Consider the following 21,181-nt stretch of genomic DNA (forward strand, 5'->3'; position numbering starts at 1 on the left):
TGAAACGTACAAATATTCCTCTAAAATCTGGCGAACTACGAATTCCGTTTACTCAGCTGTAATCAGGAGAGAACCCAGGGCTGCAACTTTTAGCCCAACACTGACTCTGAAAAGTAATTCTAAGCATACTTACCAGTAACTTGTACTTCCTTCCATAGGAATCCATTGTGTGGTTTTCACCAGAAAATTTTCTGTGTCCATTTTTGAAACATAGAAATATTCGTCTAAAATCAGCCAAACTACGATTTCCGATTTACTCACCTGTAATCAGGAGAGAACCCAGTGCTGCATCTTTTAGCCCAACACTGACCCTGAAAAGTAATTCTAAGCGTACTTACCAGTAACTTGTATTTCCTTCCATAGGAATCCATTGTGTGGTTTTCACCAGAAAATGTTCTAAGTGTCCATTTTTGAAACGTACTAATATTCGTCTAAAATCACCCTAACTACGAATTCCGATTTACTCACCTGTTATCAGGAGAGAACCCAGTGCTGCATCTTTTAGCCCAGCACTGACCCTGAAAAGTAATTCAAAGCATACTTACCAGTAACTTGTATTTCCTTCCATAGGAATCCATTGTGTGGTTTTCACCAGAAAATTTTCTGTGTCCATTTTTGAAACGTACAAATATTCCTCTAAAATCAGGAGAACTACGAATTCCGATTTACTCAGCTGTAATCAGGAGACAACCCAGAGCTGCATCTTTTAACCCAACACTGACTCTGAAAAGTAATTCTAAGCATACTTACCAGTAACTTGTATTTCCTTCCATAGGAATCCATTGTGTGGTTTTCACCAGAAAATTTTCTGTGCCCATTTTTGAAACGTAGAAATATTCGTCTAAAATCAGCCGAACTACGAATTCTGATTTACTCACCTGTAATCAGGAGAGAACCCAGTGCTGCATCTTTTAGCCCAACACTGGCCCTGAATTGTAATTCTAAGTGTACTTACCAGTAACTTGTATTTCCTTCCATAGGAATCCATTGTGTGGTTTTCACTAGAAAGTTTTCGGTGTTCATTTTTGAAATGTACAAATATTCCTCTAAAATCAGCCGAACTATGAATTCCGATTTACTCACCTGTTATCAGGACAGAACCCAGGGCTGCATATTTTAGCCAAGCACTGACTCTGAAAAGAAATTCTAAGCGTAGTTACCAGTAACTTGTATTTCCTTCCATAGGAATCCATTGTGTGGTTTTCACCAGAAAAGTTTCTGAGTGTCCAATTTTGAAATGTACAAATATTCCTCTAAAATCAGCCTAACTACGAATTCCAATGTACTCACCTGTTATCAGGAGAGAACCCAGTGCTGCATCTTTCAGCCCAGCACTGACCCTGAAAAGTAATTCTAAGTGTACTTACCAGTAACTTGTATTTCCTCCCATAGGAATCCATTGTGTGGTTTTCACTAGAAAGTTTTCGGTGTTCATTTTTGAAATGTACAAATATTCCTCTAAAATCAGCCGAACTATGAATTCAGATTTACTCACCTGTTATCAGGACAGAACCCAGGGCTGCATCTTTTAGCCCAGCACTGACCCTGAAAAGTAATTCTAAGCGTACTTACCAGTAACTTGTATTTCCTTCCATAGGAATCCATTGTTTGTTTTTCACCAGAAAATTTTCTGTGTCCATTTTTGAAACATACAAATATTCCTCTAAAATCTGGCGAACAACGAATTCTGATTTACTCAGCTGTAATCAGGAGAGAACCCAGGGCTGCATCTTTTAGCCCAACACTGACTCTGAAAAGAAATTCTAAGCATACTTACCAGTAACTTGTACTTCCTTTCATAGGAATCCATTGTGTGGTTTTCACCTGAAAATTTTCTGTGTTCATTTTTGAAACGTACAAATATTCCTCTAAAATCAGCCGAACTACGAATTCCGATTTACTCAGCTGTAATGAGGAGAGAACCCAGGGCTGCATCTTTTTTAGCCCAGCACTGACTCTGAAAAGTAATTCTAAGCGTACTTACCAGTAACTTGTATTTCCTTCCATAGGAATCCATTGTGTGGTTTTCACCAGAAAAGGTTCTTTGTGTCCAATTTTGAAAAGTACAAACATTTCTCTAAAATCAGCTGAACTACGAATTCCGATGTACTCACCTGTCATCAGGAGAGAACCCAGTGCTGCATCTTTTAGCCCAGCACTGACCCTGAAAAGTAATTCAAAGCGTACTTACCAGTAACTTGTATTTCCTTCCATAGGAATCCATTGTGTGGTTTTCACCAGAAATGTTTATGTGTCCATTTTTGAAACGTACAAATATTCCTCTAAAATCAGGAGAACTACGAATTCCGATTTACTCAGCTGTAATCAGGAGACGACCCAGGGCTGCATCTTTTAACCCAACACTGACTCTGAAAAGTAATTTCAAGCATACTTACCAGTAACTTGTATTTCCTTCCATAGGAATCCATTGTGTGGTTTTCACCAGAAAATTTTCTGTCCATTTTTGAAACGTAGAAATATTCATCTAAAATCAGCCGAAGTACGAATTCCGATTTACTCACCTGTAATCAGGAGAGAAACCAGTGCTTCATCGTTTAGCCCAACACTGACCCTGAAAAGTAATTCTAAGCGTACTTACCAATAACTTGTATTTCCTTCCATAGGAATCCATTGTGTGGTTTTCACTAGAAAGTTTTCTGTGTCCATTTTTGAAACGTACAAATATTCCTCTAAAATCAGCCAAAGTACGAATTCCGATTTACTCACTTGTTATCAGGAGAGAACCCAGGGCTGCATCTTTTAGCCCAGCACTGACTCTGAAAAGTAATTCTAAGAGTACTTACCAGTAACTTGTATTTCCTTCCGTAGGAATCCATTGTGTGGTTTTCACCAGAAAAGTTTCTTAGTGTCCAATTTTGAAATGTACAAATATTCCTCTAAAATCTGCCGAACTACGAATTCCAATGTACTCACCTGTTATCAGGAGAGAACCCAGGGCTGCATCTTTTAGCCAAGCACTGACTCTGAAAAGTAATTCTAAGCGTACTTACTAGTAACTTGTATTTCCTTCCATAGGAATCCATTGTGTGCTTTTCACCAGAACATTTTCTGTGTCCATTTTTGAAACGTACAAATGTTCCTCTAAAATCAGCCGAAATACGAATTCCGATTTACTCACCTGTAATCAGGAGATAACCCAGTGCTGCATCTTTTAGCCCAGCACTGACCCTGAAAAGAAATTCTAAGCATAGTTACCAGTAACTTGTATTTCCTTCCCTAGGAATCCATTGTGTGGTTTTCACCAGAAAAGTTTCTTAGTGTCCAATTTTGAAATGTACAAATATTCCTCTAAAATCAGCCGAACTACGAATTCCAATGTACTCACCTGTTATCAGGAGAGAACCCAGTGCTGCTTCTTTTAGCCCAGCACTGACCCTGAAAAGTAATTCTAAGCGTACTTACCAGTAACTTGTATTTCCTTCCATAGGAATCCATTGTGTGGTTTTCACCTGAAAATTTTCTGTGTCCATTTTTGAAACGTAGAAATATTCGTCTAAAATCAGCCGAACTACGAATTCCGATTTACTCAGCTGTAATGAGGAGAGAACCCAGGGCTGCATCTTTTTTAGCCCAGCACTGACTCTGAAAAGTAATTCTAAGCGTACTTACCAGTAACTTGTATTTCCTTCCATAGGAATCCATTGTATGGTTTTCACCAGAAAAGATTCTAAGTGTCCAATTTTGAAACGTACAAATATTCCTCTAAAATCAGCTGAACTACGAATTCCGATTTACTCACCTGTAATCAGGAGAGAACCCAGAGCTGCATCTTTTAGCCCAACACTGACTCTGAAAAGTAATTCTAAGCGTACTTACCAGTAACTTGTATTTCCTTTCATAGGAATCCATTGTGTGGTTTTCACCAGAAAAGGTTCTTTGTGTCCAATTTTGAAAAGTACAAATATTCCTCTAAAATCAGCCGAACTACGAATTCTGATGTACTCACCTGTCATCAGGAGAGAACCCAGTGCTGCATCTTTTAGCCAAGCACTGACCCTGAAAAGTAATTCAAAGCGTACTTACCAGTAACTTGTATTTCCTTCCATAGGAATCCATTGTGTGGTTTTCACCAGAAAATGTTCTGTGTCCATTTTTGAAACGAACAAATATTCCTCTAAAATCAGGAGAACTACGAATTCCGATTTACTCACCTGTAATCAGGAGACGACCCAGGGCTGCATCTTTTAACCCAACACTGACTCTGAAAAGTAATTTCAAGCATACTTACCAGTAACTTGTATTTCCTTCCATAGGAATCCATTGTGTGCTTTCACCAGAAAATTTTCTGTGTCCATTTTTGAAATGTAGATATATTCGTCTAAAATCAGCCGAAGTACGAATTCCGATTTACTCACCTGTAATCAGGAGTGAAACCAGTGCTTCATCGTTTAGCCCAACACTGACCCTGAAAAGTAATTCTAAGTGTACTTACCAGTAACTTGTATTTCCTTCCATAGGAATCCATTGAGTGGTTTTCACCAGAAAATTTTCTGTGTCCATTTTTGAAACGTACAAATATTCCTCTAAAATCTGGCGAACTACGAATTCCGATTTACTCAGCTGTAATCAGGAGAGAACCCAGGGCTGCATCTTTTAGCCCAACACTGACTCTGAAAAGTAATTCTAAGCATACTTACGAGTAACTTGTACTTCCTTCCATAGGAATCCATTGTGTGGTTTTCACCAGAAAATTTTCTGTGTTCATTTTTGAAACATACAAGTATTCCTCTAAAATCAACCGAACTACGAATTCCGATTTACTCAGCTGTAATGAGGAGTGAACCCAGGGCTGCATCTTTTTTAGCCCAGCACTGACTCTGAAAAGTAATTCTAAGCGTACCTACCAGTAACTGTTATTTCCTTCCATAGGAATCCATTGTGTGGTTTTCACCAGAAAAGATTCTAAGTGTCCAATTTTGAAACGTACAAATATTCCTCTAAAATCAGCTGAACTACGAATTCCGATTTACTCACCTGTAATCAGGAGAGAACCCAGTGCTGCATCTTATAGCCAAGCATTGACCCTGAAAAGTAATTCTAAGCGTACTTACCAGTAACTTGTATTTCCTTCCATAGGAATCCATTGTGTGGTTTTCACCAGAAAATGTTCTGTGTCCATTTTTGAAACGTACAAATATTCCTCTAAAATCAGGCGAACTACGAATTCCGATTTACTCAGCTGTAATGAGGAGAGAACCCAGGGCTGCATCTTTTTTAGCCCAGCACTGACTCTGAAAAGTAATTCTAAGCGTACCTACCAGTAACTTGTATTTCCTTCCATAGGAATCCATTGTGTGGTTTTCACCAGAAAAGATTCTAAGTGTCCAATTTTGAAACGTACAAATATTCCTCTAAAATCAGCTGAACTACGAATTCCGATTTACTCACCTGTAATCAGGAGAGAACCCAGAGCTGCATCTTTTAGCCCAACACTGACTCTGAAAAGTAATTCTAAGCGTACTTACCAGTAACTTGTATTTCCTCCCATAGGAATATATTGTGTGGTTTTCACCAGAAAAGGTTCTAAGTGTCCATTTTTGAAACGTACAAATATTCGTCTAAAATCACCCAAACTACGAATTCCGATTTACTCACCTATAATCAGGAGGGAACCCAGGGCTGAGTCTTTTAGCCTAGCACTGACTCTGAAAAGTAATTCTAAGCGTACTTACCAGTAACTTGTATTTCCTTCCATAGGAATCCATTGTGTGGTTTTCACCAGAAAAGGTTCTTAGTGTCCAATTTTGAAAAGTACAAATATTCCTCTAAAATCAGCCAAACTACAAATTCCGATGTACTCACCTGTTATCAGGAGAGAACCCAGTGCTGCATCTTTTAGCCCAGCACTGACCCTGAAAAGTAATTCAAAGCGTACTTACATGTAACTTGTATTTCCTTCCATAGGAATCCATTGTGTGGTTTTCACCAGAAAATTTCCTGTGTCCATTTTTAAAACGTACAAATATTCCTCTAAAATCAGGAGAACTACGAATTCCGATTTACTCAGCTGTAATCAGGAGACAACCCAGGGCTGCATCTTTTAACCCAACACTGACTCTGAAAAGTAATTTCAAGCATACTTACCAGTAACTTGTATTTCCTTCCATAGGAATCTTTTGTGTGGTTTTCACCAGAAAATTTTCTGTGTCCATTTTTGAAACGTAGAAATATTCGTCTAAAATCAGCCGAACTACGAATTCCGATTTACTCACCTGTAATCAGGAGAGAACCCAGTGCTTCATCTTTTAGCCCAACACTGACCCTGAAAAGTAATTCTAAGTGTACTTACCAGTAACTTGTATTTCCTTCCATAGGAATCCATTGTGTGGTTTTCACCAGAACATTTTCTGTGTCCATTTTTGAAATGTACAATTATTCCTCTAAAATCAGCCGATCTACGAATTCCGATTTACTCACCTGTTATCAGGAGAGAACCCAGTGCTGCATCTTTTAGCCCAGCACTGACCCTGAAAAGTAATTATAAGTGTACTTACCAGTAACTTGTATTTCCTTCCAAAGGAATCCATTGTGTGGTTTTCACTAGAAAGTTTTCGGTGTCTATTTTTGAAACGTACAAATATTCCTCTAAAATCAGCCGAACTATGAATTCCGATTTACTCACCTGTTATCAGGAGAGAACCCAGGGCTGCATCTTTTAGCCAAGCACTGACTTTGAAAAGTAATTCTAAGCGTATTTACCAGTAACTTGTATTTCCTTCCATAGGAATCCATTGTGTGCTTTTCACCAGAAAATTTTCTGTGTCCATTTTTGAAACGTACAAATATTCCTCTGAAATCAGCCAAAGTACGAATTCCGATTTACTCAACTGTAATCAGGAGAGAACCCAGTGCTGCATCTATTAGCCCAACACTGACCCTGAAAAGTAGTTCTAAGCGTACTTACCAATAACTTGTATTTCCTTCCATAGGAATCCATTGTGTGGTTTTCACTAGAAAGTTTTCTGTGTCCATTTTTGAAACGTACAAATATTCCTCTAAAATCAGCCGAACTACGAATTCCGAAGTACTCACCTGTTATCAGGAGAGAACCCAGTGCTGCATCTTTTAGCCCAGCACTGACCCTGAAAAGTAATTCAAAGCGTACTTACCAGTAACTTGTATTTCCTTCCATAGGAATCCATTGTGTGGTTTTCACCAGAAAATTTTCTGTGTCCATTTTTAAACGTACAAATATTCCTCTAAAATCAGGCGAACTACGAATTCCGATTTACTCAGCTGTAATCAGGAGACAACCCAGGGCTGCATCTTTTAACCCAACACTGACTCTGAAAGGTAATTCTAAGCATACTTACCAGTAACTTGTATTTCCTTCCATAGGAATCCATTGTGTGCTTTTCACCAGAACATTTTCTGTGTCCATTTTTGAAACGTACAAATATTCCTCTAAAATCAGCCGAAATACGAATTCCGATTTACTCACCTGTAATCAGGAGAGAACCCAGTGCTGCATCTTTTAGCCCAGCACTGACCCTGAAAAGAAATTCTAAGCGTAGTTACCAGTAACTTGTATTTCCTTCCATAGGAATCCATTGTGTGGTTTTCACCAGAAAAGTTTCTTAGTGTCCATTTTTGAAACATACAAATATTCCTCTAAAATCTGTCGAACTACGAATTCCGATTTACTCAGCTGTAATCAGGAGAGAACCCAGGGCTGCATCTTTTAGCCCAACACTGACTCTGAAAAGTAATTCTAAGCATACTTACCAGTATCTTGTACTTCCTTCCATAGGAATCCATTGTGTGGTTTTCACCAGAAAATTTTCTGTGTTCATTTTTGAAACGTACAAATATTCCTCTAAAATCAGCCGAACTACGAATTCCGGTTTACTCAGCTGTAATGAGGAGAGAACCCAGGGCTGCATCTTTTTTAGCCCAGCACTGACTCTGAAACGTAATTCTAAGCGTACTTACCAGTAACTTGTATTTCCTTCCATAGGAATCCATTGTATGGTTTTCACCAGAAAAGATTCTAAGTGTCCAATTTTGAAACGTACAAATATTCCTCTAAAATCAGCTGAACTACGAATTCCGATTTACTCACCTGTAATCAGGAGAGAACCCAGAGCTGCATCTTTTAGCCCAACACTGACTCTGAAAAGTAATTCTAAGCGTACTTACCAGTAACTTGTATTTCCTTCCATAGGAATCCATTGTGTGGTTTTCACCAGAAAAGGTTCTTTGTGTCCAATTTTGAAAAGTACAAATATTCCTCTAAAATCAGCCGAACTACGAATTCCGATGTACTCACCTGTCATCAGGAGAGAACCCAGTGCTGCATCTTTTAGCCCAGCACTGACCCTGAAAAGTAATTCAAGGCGTACCTACCAGTAACTTGTATTTCCTTCCATAGGAATCCATTGTGTGGTTTTCACCAGAAAATTTTCTGTGTCCATTTTTGAAACGTAGAAATATTGGTCTAATATCAGCCGAACTACGAATTCTGATTTACTCACCTGTAATCAGGAGAGAACCCAGTGCTGCATCCTTTAGCCCACCACTGACCCTGAAAAGTAATTCTAAGTGTACTTACCAGTAACTTGTATTTCCTTCCATAGGAATCCATTGTGTGGTTTTCACTAGAAAGTTTTCGGTGTTCATTTTTGAAATGTACAAATATTCCTCTAAAATCAGCCGAACTATGAATTCTGATTTACTCACCTGTTATCAGGAGAGAACCCAGTGCTGCATCTTTTAGCCCAGCACTGACCCTGAAAAGTAATTCTAAGCGTACTGACCAGTAACTTGTATTTCCTTCCATAGGAATCCATTGTGTGGTTTTCACCAGAAAATTTTCTGTGTCCATTTTTGAAACGTACAAATATTCCTCTAAAATCTGGTGAACTACGAATTCCGATTTACTCAGCTGTAATCAGGAGAGAACCCAGGGCTGCAACTTTTAGCCCAACACTGACTCTGAAAAGTAATTCTAAGCATACTTACCAGTAACTTGTACTTCCTTCCATAGGAATCCATTGTGTGGTTTTCACCAGAAAATTTTCTGTGTCCATTTTTGAAACATAGAAATATTCGTCTAAAATCAGCCAAACTACGAATTCCGATTTACTCACCTGTAATCAGGAGAGAACCCAGTGCTGCAGCTTTTAGCCCAACACTGACCCTGAAAAGTAATTCTAAGCGTACTTACCAGTAACTTGTATTTCCTTCCATAGGAATCCATTGTGTGGTTTTCACCAGAAAATGTTCTACGTGTCCATTTTTGAAACGTACAAATATTCGTCTAAAATCACCCTAACTTTGAATTCTGATTTACTCACCTATAATCAGGAGAGAACCCAGGGCTGCGTCTTTTAGCCTAGCACTGACTCTGAAAAGTAATTCTAAGCGTACTTACCAGTAACTTGTATTTCCTTCCATAGGAATCCATTGTGTGGTTTTCACCAGAAAAGGTTCTTAGTGTCCAATTTTGAAAAGTACAAATATTCCTCTAAAATCAGCCGAACTACGAATTCCGATGTACTCACCTGTAATCAGGAGAGAACCCAGTGCTTCATCTTTTAGCCCAACACTGACCCTGAAAAGTAATTCTAAGTGTACTTACCAGTAACTTGTATTTCCTTCCATAGGAATCCATTGTGTGGTTTTCACCAGAACATTTTCTGTGTCCATTTTTGAAATGTACAATTATTCCTCTAAAATCAGCCGATCTACGAATTCCGATTTACTCACCTGTTATCAGGAGAGAACCCAGTGCTGCATCTTTTAGCCCAGCACTGACCCTGAAAAGTAATTATAAGTGTACTTACCAGTAACTTGTATTTCCTTCCAAAGGAATCCATTGTGTGGTTTTCACTAGAAAGTTTTCGGTGTCCATTTTTGAAACGTACAAATATTCCTCTAAAATCAGCCGAACTATGAACTCCGATTTACTCACCTGTTATCAGGAGAGAACCCAGGGCTGCATCTTTTAGCCAAGCACTGACTCTGAAAAGTAATTCTAAGCGTATTTAACAGTAACTTGTATTTCCTTCCATAGGAATCCATTGTGTGCTTTTCACCAGAAAATTTTCTGTGTCCATTTTTGAAATGTACAAATATTCCTCTAAAATCAGCCAAAGTACGAATTCCGATTTACTCAACTGTAATCAGGAGAGAACCCAGTGCTGCATCTTTTAGCCCAACACTGACCCTGAAAAGTAATTCTAAGCGTACTTACCATTAACTTGTATTTCCTTCCATAGGAATCCATTGTGTGGTTTTCACTAGAAAGTTTTGTGTCCATTTTTGAAACGTACAAATATTCCTCTAAAATCAGCCAAAGTAAGAATTCCGATTTACTCACCTGTTATCAGGAGAGAACCCAGGGCTGCATCTTTTAGCCCAGCACTGACTCTGAAAAGTAATTCTAAGAGTACTTACCAGTAACTTGTATTTCCTTCCATAGGAATCCATTGTGTGGTTTTCACCAGAAAAGTTTCTTAGTGTCCAATTTTGAAATGTACAAATATTCCTCTAAAATCTGCCGAACTACAAATTCCAATGTACTCACCTGTTATCAGGAGAGAACCCAGTGCTGCATCTTTTAGCCCAGCACTGACCCTGAAAAGTAATTCTAAGCGTACTGACCAGTAACTTGTATTTCCTTTCATAGGAATCCATTGTGTGGTTTTCACCAGAAAATTTTCTGTGTCCATTTTTGAAACGTAGAAATATTCCTCTAAAATCTGGTGAACTACAAATTCCGATTTACTCACCTGTAATCAGGAGAGAACCCAGTGCTGCATCTTTTAGCCCAGCACTGACCCTGAAAAGTAATTCAAAGCGTACTTACCAGTAACTTGTATTTCCTTCCATAGAATTCGATTGTGTGGTTTTCACCAGAAAATTTTCTGTGTCCATTTTTGAAACGTACAAATATTCCTCTAAAATCAGGAGAACTCCGAATTCCGATTTACTCAGCTGTAATCAGGAGACAACCCAGGGCTGCATCTTTTAACCCAACACTGACTCTGAAAAGTAATTCTAAGCATACTTACCAGTAACTTGTATTTCCTTCCATAGGAATCCATTGTGTGGTTTTCACCAGAAAATTTTCTGTGTCCATTTTTGAAACGTAGAAATATTCGTCTAAAATCAGCCGAACTACGAATTCTGATTTACTCACCTGTAATCAGGAGAGAACCCAGTGCTGCATCCTTTAGCCCAACACTGACCCTGAAAAGTAATTCTAAGTGTACTTACCAGTAACTTGTATTTCCTTCCATAGGAATCCATTGTGTGGTTTTCACTAGAAAGTTTTCGGTGTTCATTTTGGAAATGTACAAATATTCCTCTAAAATCAGCCGAACTATGAATTCTGATTTACTCACCTGTTATCAGGAGAGAACCCAGGGCTGCATCTTTTAGCCCAACACTGACTCTGAAAAGTAATTCTAAGCATACTTACCAGTAACTTGTATTTCCTTCCATAGGAATCCATTGTGTGCTTTTCACCAGAACATTTTCTGTGTCCATTTTTGAAACGTACAAATATTCCTCTAAAATCAGCCGAAATACGAATTCCGATTTACTCACCTGTAATCAGGAGAGAACCCAGTGCTGCATCTTTTAGCCCAGCACTGACCCTGAAAAGAAATTCTAAGCGTAGTTACCAGTAACTTGTATTTCCTTCCATAGGAATCCATTGTGTGGTTTTCACCAGAAAAGTTTCTTAGTGTCCATTTTTGAAACATACAAATATTCCTCTAAAATCTGTCGAACTACGAATTCCGATTTACTCAGCTGTAATCAGGAGAGAACCCAGGGCTGCATCTTTTAGCCCAACACTGACTCTGAAAAGTAATTCTAAGCATACTTACCAGTAACGTGTACTTCCTTCCATAGGAATCCATTGTGTGGTTTTCACCAGAAAATGTTCTGTGTTCATTTTTGAAACGTACAAATATTCCTCTAAAATCAGCCGAACTACGAATTCCGGTTTACTCAGCTGTAATGAGGAGAGAACCCAGGGCTGCATCTTTTTTAGCCCAGCACTGACTCTGAAAAGTAATTCTAAGCGTACTTACCAGTAACTTGTATTTCCTTCCATAGGAATCCATTGTATGGTTTTCACCAGAAAAGATTCTAAGTGTCCAATTTTGAAAAGTACAAATATTCCTCTAAAATCAGCCGAACTACGAATTCCGATGTACTCACCTGTCATCAGGAGAGAACCCAGTGCTGCATCTTTTAGCCCAGCACTGACCCTGAAAAGTAATTCAAGGCGTACTTACCAGTAACTTGTATTTCCTTCCATAGGAATCCATTGTGTGGTTTTCACCAGAACATTTTCTGTGTCCATTTTTGAAATGTACAATTATTCCTCTAAAATCAGCCGATCTACGAATTCCGATTTACTCACCTGTTATCAGGAGAGAACCCAGTGCTGCATCTTTTAGCCCAGCACTGACCCTGAAAAGTAATTATAAGTGTACTTACCAGTAACTTGTATTTCCTTCCAAAGGAATCCATTGTGTGGTTTTCACTAGAAAGTTTTCGGTGTCCATTTTTGAAACGTACAAATATTCCTCTAAAATCAGCCGAACTATGAACTCCGATTTACTCACCTGTTATCAGGAGAGAACCCAGGGCTGCATCTTTTAGCCAAGCACTGACTCTGAAAAGTAATTCTAAGCGTATTTAACAGTAACTTGTATTTCCTTCCATAGGAATCCATTGTGTGCTTTTCACCAGAAAATTTTCTGTGTCCATTTTTGAAACGTACAAATATTCCTCTAAAATCAGCCAAAGTACGAATTCCGATTTACTCAACTGTAATCAGGAGAGAACCCAGTGCTGCATCTTTTAGCCCAACACTGACCCTGAAAAGTAATTCTAAGCGTACTTACCAATAACTTGTATTTCCTTCCATAGGAATCCATTGTGTGGTTTTCACTAGAAAGTTTTGTGTCCATTTTTGAAACGTACAAATATTCCTCTAAAATCAGCCAAAGTAAGAATTCCGATTTACTCACCTGTTATCAGGAGAGAACCCAGGGCTGCATCTTTTAGCCCAGCACTGACTCTGAAAAGTAATTCTAAGAGTACTTACCAGTAACTTGTATTTCCTTCTATAGGAATCCATTGTGTGGTTTTCACCAGAAAAGTTTCTTAGTGTCCAATTTTGAAATGTACAAATATTCCTCTAAAATCTGCCGAACTACAAATTCCAATGTACTCACCTGTTATCAGGAGAGAACCCAGTGCTGCATCTTTTAGCCCAGCACTGACCCTGAAAAGTAATTCTAAGCGTACTGACCAGTAACTTGTATTTCCTTCCATAGGAATCCATTGTGTGGTTTTCACCAGAAAATTTTCTGTGTCCATTTTTGAAACGTAGAAATATTCCTCTAAAATCTGGTGAACTACGAATTCCGATTTACTCACCTGTAATCAGGAGAGAACCCAGTGCTGCAGCTTTTAGCCCAACACTGACCCTGAAAAGTAATTCTAAGCGTACTTACCAGTAACTTGTATTTCCTTCCATAGGAATCCATTGTGTGGTTTTCACCAGAAAATGTTCTACGTGTCCATTTTTGAAACGTACAAATATTCGTCTAAAATCACCCTAACTACGAATTCCGATTTACTCACCTATAATCAGGAGAGAACCCAGGGCTGCGTCTTTTAGCCTAGCACTGACTCTGAAAAGTAATTCTAAGCGTACTTACCAGTAACTTGTATTTCCTTCCATAGGAATCCATTGTGTGGTTTTCACCAGAAAAGGTTCTTAGTGTCCAATTTTGAAAAGTACAAATATTCCTCTAAAATCAGCCGAACTACGAATTCCGATGTACTCACCTGTTATCAGGAGAGAACCCAGGGCTGCATCTTTTAGCCAAGCACTGACTTTGAAAAGTAATTCTAAGCGTATTTACCAGTAACTTGTATTTCCTTCCATAGGAATCCATTGTGTGCTTTTCACTAGAAAATTTTCTGTGTCCATTTTTGAAACGTACAAATATTCCTCTGAAATCAGCCAAAGTACGAATTCCGATTTACTCAACTGTAATCAGGAGAGAACCCAGTGCTGCATCTATTAGCCCAACACTGACCCTGAAAAGTAGTTCTAAGCGTACTTACCAATAACTTGTATTTCCTTCCATAGGAATCCATTGTGTGGTTTTCACTAGAAAGTTTTCTGTGTCCATTTTTGAAACGTACAAATATTCCTCTAAAATCAGCCGAACTACGAATTCCGAAGTACTCACCTGTTATCAGGAGAGAACCCAGTGCTGCATCTTTTAGCCCAGCACTGACCCTGAAAAGTAATTCAAAGCGTACTTACCAGTAACTTGTATTTCCTTCCATAGGAATCCATTGTGTGGTTTTCACCAGAAAATTTTCTGTGTCCATTTTTAAACGTACAAATATTCCTCTAAAATCAGGCGAACTACGAATTCCGATTTACTCAGCTGTAATCAGGAGACAACCCAGGGCTGCATCTTTTAACCCAACACTGACTCTGAAAGGTAATTCTAAGCATACTTACCAGTAACTTGTATTTCCTTCCATAGGAATCCATTGTGTGCTTTTCACCAGAACATTTTCTGTGTCCATTTTTGAAACGTACAAATATTCCTCTAAAATCAGCCGAAATACGAATTCCGATTTACTCACCTGTAATCAGGAGAGAACCCAGTGCTGCATCTTTTAGCCCAGCACTGACCCTGAAAAGAAATTCTAAGCGTAGTTACCAGTAACTTGTATTTCCTTCCATAGGAATCCATTGTGTGGTTTTCACCAGAAAAGTTTCTTAGTGTCCATTTTTGAAACATACAAATATTCCTCTAAAATCTGTCGAACTACGAATTCCGATTTACTCAGCTGTAATCAGGAGAGAACCCAGGGCTGCATCTTTTAGCCCAACACTGACTCTGAAAAGTAATTCTAAGCATACTTACCAGTAACTTGTACTTCCTTCCATAGGAATCCATTGTGTGGTTTTCACCAGAAAATGTTCTGTTCATTTTTGAAACGTACAAATATTCCTCTAAAATCAGCCGAACTACGAATTCCGGTTTACTCAGCTGTAATGAGGAGAGAACCCAGGGCTGCATCTTTTTTAGCCCAGCACTGACTCTGAAAAGTAATTCTAAGCGTACTTACCAGTAACTTGTATTTCCTTCCATAGGAATCCATTGTATGGTTTTCACCAGAAAAGATTCTAAGTGTCCAATTTTGAAACGTACAAATATTCCTCTAAAATCAGCTGAACTACGAATTCCGATTTACTCACCTGTAATCAGGAGAGAACCCAGAGCTGCATCTTTTAGCCCAACACTGACTCTGAAAAGTAATTCTAAGCGTACTTACCAGTAACTTGTATTTCCTTCCATAGGAATCCATTGTGTGGTTTTCACCAGAAAAGGTTCTTTGTGTCCAATTTTGAAAAGTACAAATATTCCTCTAAAATCAGCCGAACTACGAATTCCGATGTACTCACCTGTCATCAGGAGAGAACCCAGTGCTGCATCTTTTAGCCCAGCACTGACCCTGAAAAGTAATTCAAGGCGTACTTACCAGTAACTTGTATTTCCTTCCATAGGAATCCATTGTGTGGTTTTCACCAGAAAATTTTCTGTGTCCATTTTTGAAACGTAGAAATATTGGTCTAATATCAGCCGAACTACGAATTCTGATTTACTCACCTGTAATCAGGAGAGAACCCAGTGCTGCATCCTTTAGCCCACCACTGACCCTGAAAAGTAATTCTAAGTGTACTTACCAGTAACTTGTATTTCCTTCCATAGGAATCCATTGTGTGGTTTTCACTAGAAAGTTTTCGGTGTTCATTTTTGAAATGTACAAATATTCCTCTAAAATCAGCCGAACTATGAATTCTGATTTACTCACCTGTTATCAGGAGAGAACCCAGTGCTGCATCTTTTAGCCCAGCACTGACCCTGAAAAGTAATTCTAAGCGTACTGACCAGTAACTTGTATTTCCTTCCATAGGAATCCATTGTGTGGTTTTCACCAGAAAATTTTCTGTGTCCATTTTTGAAACGTACAAATATTCCTCTAAAATCTGGTGAACTACGAATTCCGATTTACTCAGCTGTAATCAGGAGAGAACCCAGGGCTGCAACTTTTAGCCCAACACTGACTCTGAAAAGTAATTCTAAGCATACTTACCAGTAACTTGTACTTCCTTCCATAGGAATCCATTGTGTGGTTTTCACCAGAAAATTTTCTGTGTCCATTTTTGAAACATAGAAATATTCGTCTAAAATCAGCCAAACTACGAATTCCGATTTACTCACCTGTAATCAGGAGAGAACCCAGTGCTGCAGCTTTTAGCCCAACACTGACCCTGAAAAGTAATTCTAAGCGTACTTACCAGTAACTTGTATTTCCTTCCATAGGAATCCATTGTGTGGTTTTCACCAGAAAATGTTCTACGTGTCCATTTTTGAAACGTACAAATATTCGTCTAAAATCACCCTAACTTTGAATTCCGATTTACTCACCTATAATCAGGAGAGAACCCAGGGCTGCGTCTTTTAGCCTAGCACTGACTCTGAAAAGTAATTCTAAGCATACTTACCAGTAACTTGTATTTCCTTCCATAGGAATCCATTGTGTGGTTTTCACCAGAAAAGGTTCTTAGTGTCCAATTTTGAAAAGTACAAATATTCCTCTAAAATCAGCCGAACTACGAATTCCGATGTACTCACCTGTAATCAGGAGAGAACCCAGTGCTTCATCTTTTAGCCCAACACTGACCCTGAAAAGTAATTCTAAGTGTACTTACCAGTAACTTGTATTTCCTTCCATAGGAATCGATTGTGTGGTTTTCACCAGAAAATTTTCTGTGTCCATTTTTGAAACGTACAAATATTCCTCTAAAATCAGGAGAACTCCGAATTCCGATTTACTCAGCTGTAATCAGGAGACAACCCAGGGCTGCATCTTTTAACCCAACACTGACTCTGAAAAGTAATTCTAAGCATACTTACCAGTAACTTGTATTTCCTTCCATAGGAATCCATTGTGTGGTTTTCACCAGAAAATTTTCTGTGTCCATTTTTGAAACGTAGAAATATTCGTCTAAAATCAGCCGAACTACGAATTCTGATTTACTCACCTGTAATCAGGAGAGAACCCAGTGCTGCATCCTTTAGCCCAACACTGACCCTGAAAAGTAATTCTAAGTGTACTTACCAGTAACTTGTATTTCCTTCCATAGGAATCCATTGTGTGGTTTTCACTAGAAAGTTTTCGGTGTTCATTTTGGAAATGTACAAATATTCCTCTAAAATCAGCCGAACTATGAATGCTGATTTACTCACCTGTTATCAGGAGAGAACCCAGGGCTGCATCTTTTAGCCCAACACTGACTCTGAAAAGTAATTCTAAGCATACTTACCAGTAACTTGTATTTCCTTCCATAGGAATCCATTGTGTGCTTTTCACCAGAACATTTTCTGTGTCCATTTTTGAAACGTACAAATATTCCTCTAAAATCAGCCGAAATACGAATTCCGATTTACTCACCTGTAATCAGGAGAGAACCCAGTGCTGCATCTTTTAGCCCAGCACTGACCCTGAAAAGAAATTCTAAGCGTAGTTACCAGTAACTTGTATTTCCTTCCATAGGAATCCATTGTGTGGTTTTCACCAGAAAAGTTTCTTAGTGTCCATTTTTGAAACATACAAATATTCCTCTAAAATCTGTCGAACTACGAATTCCGATTTACTCAGCTGTAATCAGGAGAGAACCCAGGGCTGCATCTTTTAGCCCAACACTGACTCTGAAAAGTAATTCTAAGCATACTTACCAGTAACTTGTACTTCCTTCCATAGGAATCCATTGTGTGGTTTTCACCAGAAAATTTTCTGTGTTCATTTTTGAAACGTACAAATATTCCTCTAAAATCAGCTGAACTACGAATTCCGATTTACTCACCTGTAATCAGGAGAGAACCCAGAGGTGCATCTTTTAGCCCAACACTGACTCTGAAAAGTAATTCTAAGCGTACTTACCAGTAACTTGTATTTCCTTCCATAGGAATCCATTGTGTGGTTTTCACCAGAAAAGGTTCTTTGTGTCCAATTTTGAAAAGTACAAATATTCCTCTAAAATCAGCCGAACTACGAATTCCGATGTACTCACCTGTCATCAGGAGAGAACCCAGTGCTGCATCTTTTAGCCCAGCACTGACCCTGAAAAGTAATTCAAGGCGTACTTACCAGTAACTTGTATTTCCTTCCATAGGAATCCATTGTGTGGTTTTCACCAGAACATTTTCTGTGTCCATTTTTGAAACGTAGAAATATTGGTCTAATATCAGCCGAACTACGAATTCTGATTTACTCACCTGTAATCAGGAGAGAACCCAGTGCTGCATCCTTTAGCCCACCACTGACCCTGAAAAGTAATTCTAAGTGTACTCACCAGTAACTTGTATTTCCTTCCATAGGAATCCATTGTGTGGTTTTCACTAGAAAGTTTTCGGTGTTCATTTTTGAAATGTACAAATATTCCTCTAAAATCAGCCGAACTATGAATTCTGATTTACTCACCTGTTATCAGGAGAGAGCCCAGTGCTGCATCTTTTAGCCCAGCACTGACCCTGAAAAGTAATTCTAAGCGTACTGACCAGTAACTTGTATTTCCTTCCATAGGAATCCATTGTGTGGTTTTCACCAGAAAATTTTCTGTGTCCATTTTTGAAACGTACAAATATTCCTCTAAAATCTGGTGAACTACGAATTCCGATTTACTCAGCTGTAATCAGGAGAGAACCCAGGGCTGCAACTTTTAGCCCAACACTGACTCTGAAAAGTAATTCTAAGCATACTTACCAGTAACTTGTACTTCCTTCCATAGGAATCCATTGTGTGGTTTTCACCAGAAAATTTTCTGTGTCCATTTTTGAAACATAGAAATATTCGTCTAAAATCAGCCAAACTACGAATTCCGATTTACTCACCTGTAATCAGGAGAGAACCCAGTGCTGCAGCTTTTAGCCAAACACTGACCCTGAAAAGTAATTCTAAGCGTACTTACCAGTAACTTGTATTTCCTTCCATAGGAATCCATTGTGTGGTTTTCACCAGAAAATGTTCTACGTGTCCATTTTTGAAACGTACAAATATTCGTCTAAAATCACCCTAACTACGAATTCCGATTTACTCACCTATAATCAGGAGAGAACCCAGGGCTGCGTCTTTTAGCCTAGCACTGACTCTGAAAAGTAATTCTAAGCGTACTTACCAGTAACTTGTATTTCCTTCCATAGGAATCCATTGTGTGGTTTTCACCAGAAAAGGTTCTTAGTGTCCAATTTTGAAAAGTACAAATATTCCTCTAAAATCAGCCGAACTACGAATTCCGATGTACTCACCTGTTATCAGGAGAGAACCCAGTGCTGCATCTTTTAGCTCAGCACTGACCCTGAAAAGTAATTCAAAGCGTACTTACCAGTAACTTGTATTTCCTTCCATAGGAATCGATTGTGTGGTTTTCACCAGAAAATTTTCTGTGTCCATTTTTGAAATGTACAAATATTCCTCTAAAATCAGGAGAACTCCGAATTCCGATTTACTCAGCTGTAATCAGGAGACAACCCAGGGCTGCATCTTTTAACCCAACACTGACTCTGAAAAGTAATTCTAAGCATACTTACCAGTAACTTGTATTTCCTTCCATAGGAATCCATTGTGTGGTTTTCACCAGAAAATTTTCTGTGTCCATTTTTGAAACGTAGAAATATTCGTCTAAAATCAGCCGAACTACGAATTCTGATTTACTCACCTGTAATCAGGAGAGAACCCAGTGCTGCATCCTTTAGCCCAACACTGACCCTGAAAAGTAATTCTAAGTGTACTTACCAGTAACTTGTATTTCCTTCCATAGGAATCCATTGTGTGGTTTTCACTAGAAAGTTTTCGGTGTTCATTTTGGAAATGTACAAATATTCCTCTAAAATCAGCCGAACTATGAATTCTGATTTACTCACCTGTTATCAGGAGAGAACCCAGGGCTGCATCTTTTAGCCCAACACTGACTCTGAAAAGTAATTCTAAGCATACTTACCAGTAACTTGTATTTCCTTCCATAGGAATCCATTGTGTGCTTTTCACCAGAACATTTTCTGTGTCCATTTTTGAAACGTACAAATATTCCTCTAAAATCAGCCGAAATACGAATTCCGATTTACTCACCTGTAATCAGGAGAGAACCCAGTGCTGCATCTTTTAGCCCAGCACTGACCCTGAAAAGAAATTCTAAGCGTAGTTACCAGTAACTTGTATTTCCTTCCAAAGGAATCCATTGTGTGGTTTTCACCAGAACAGTTTCTTAGTGTCCATTTTTGAAACATACAAATATTCCTCTAAAATCTGTCGAACTACGAATTCCGATTTACTCAGCTGTAATCAGGAGAGAACCCAGGGCTGCATCTTTTAGCCCAACACTGACTCTGAAAAGTAATTCTAAGCGTACTTACCAGTAACTTGTATTTCCTTCCATAGGAATCCATTGTGTGGTTTTCACCAGAAATGGTTCTTTGTGTCCAATTTTGAAAAGTACAAATATTCCTCTAAAATCAGCCGAACTACGAATTCCGATGTACTCACCTGTCATCAGGAGAGAACCCAGTGCTGCATCTTTTAGCCCAGCACTGACCCTGAAAAGTAATTCAAGGCGTACTTACCAGTAACTTGTATTTCCTTCCATAGGAATCCATTGTGTGGTTTTCACCAGAAAATTTTCTGTGTCCATTTTTGAAACGTAGAAATATTGGTCTAATATCAGCCGAACTACGAATTCTGATTTACTCACCTGTAATCAGGAGAGAACCCAGTGCTGCATCCTTTAGCCCACCACTGACCCTGAAAAGTAATTCTAAGTGTACTTACCAGTAACTTGTATTTCCTTCCATAGGAATCCATTGTGTGGTTTTCACTAGAAAGTTTTCGGTGTTCATTTTTGAAATGTACAAATATTCCTCTAAAATCAGCCGAACTATGAATTCTGATTTACTCACCTGTTATCAGGAGAGAACCCAGGGCTGCATCTTTTAGCCCAACACTGACTCTGAAAAGTAATTCTAAGCGTACTTACCAGTAACTTGTATTTCCTTCCATAGGAATCCATTGTGTGCTTTTCACCAGAACATTTTCTGTGTCCATT

Source organism: Triturus cristatus, chromosome 1_1 (assembly GCF_964204655.1).
Source record: "Triturus cristatus chromosome 1_1, aTriCri1.1, whole genome shotgun sequence".
NCBI lineage: Eukaryota > Metazoa > Chordata > Amphibia > Caudata > Salamandridae > Triturus > Triturus cristatus.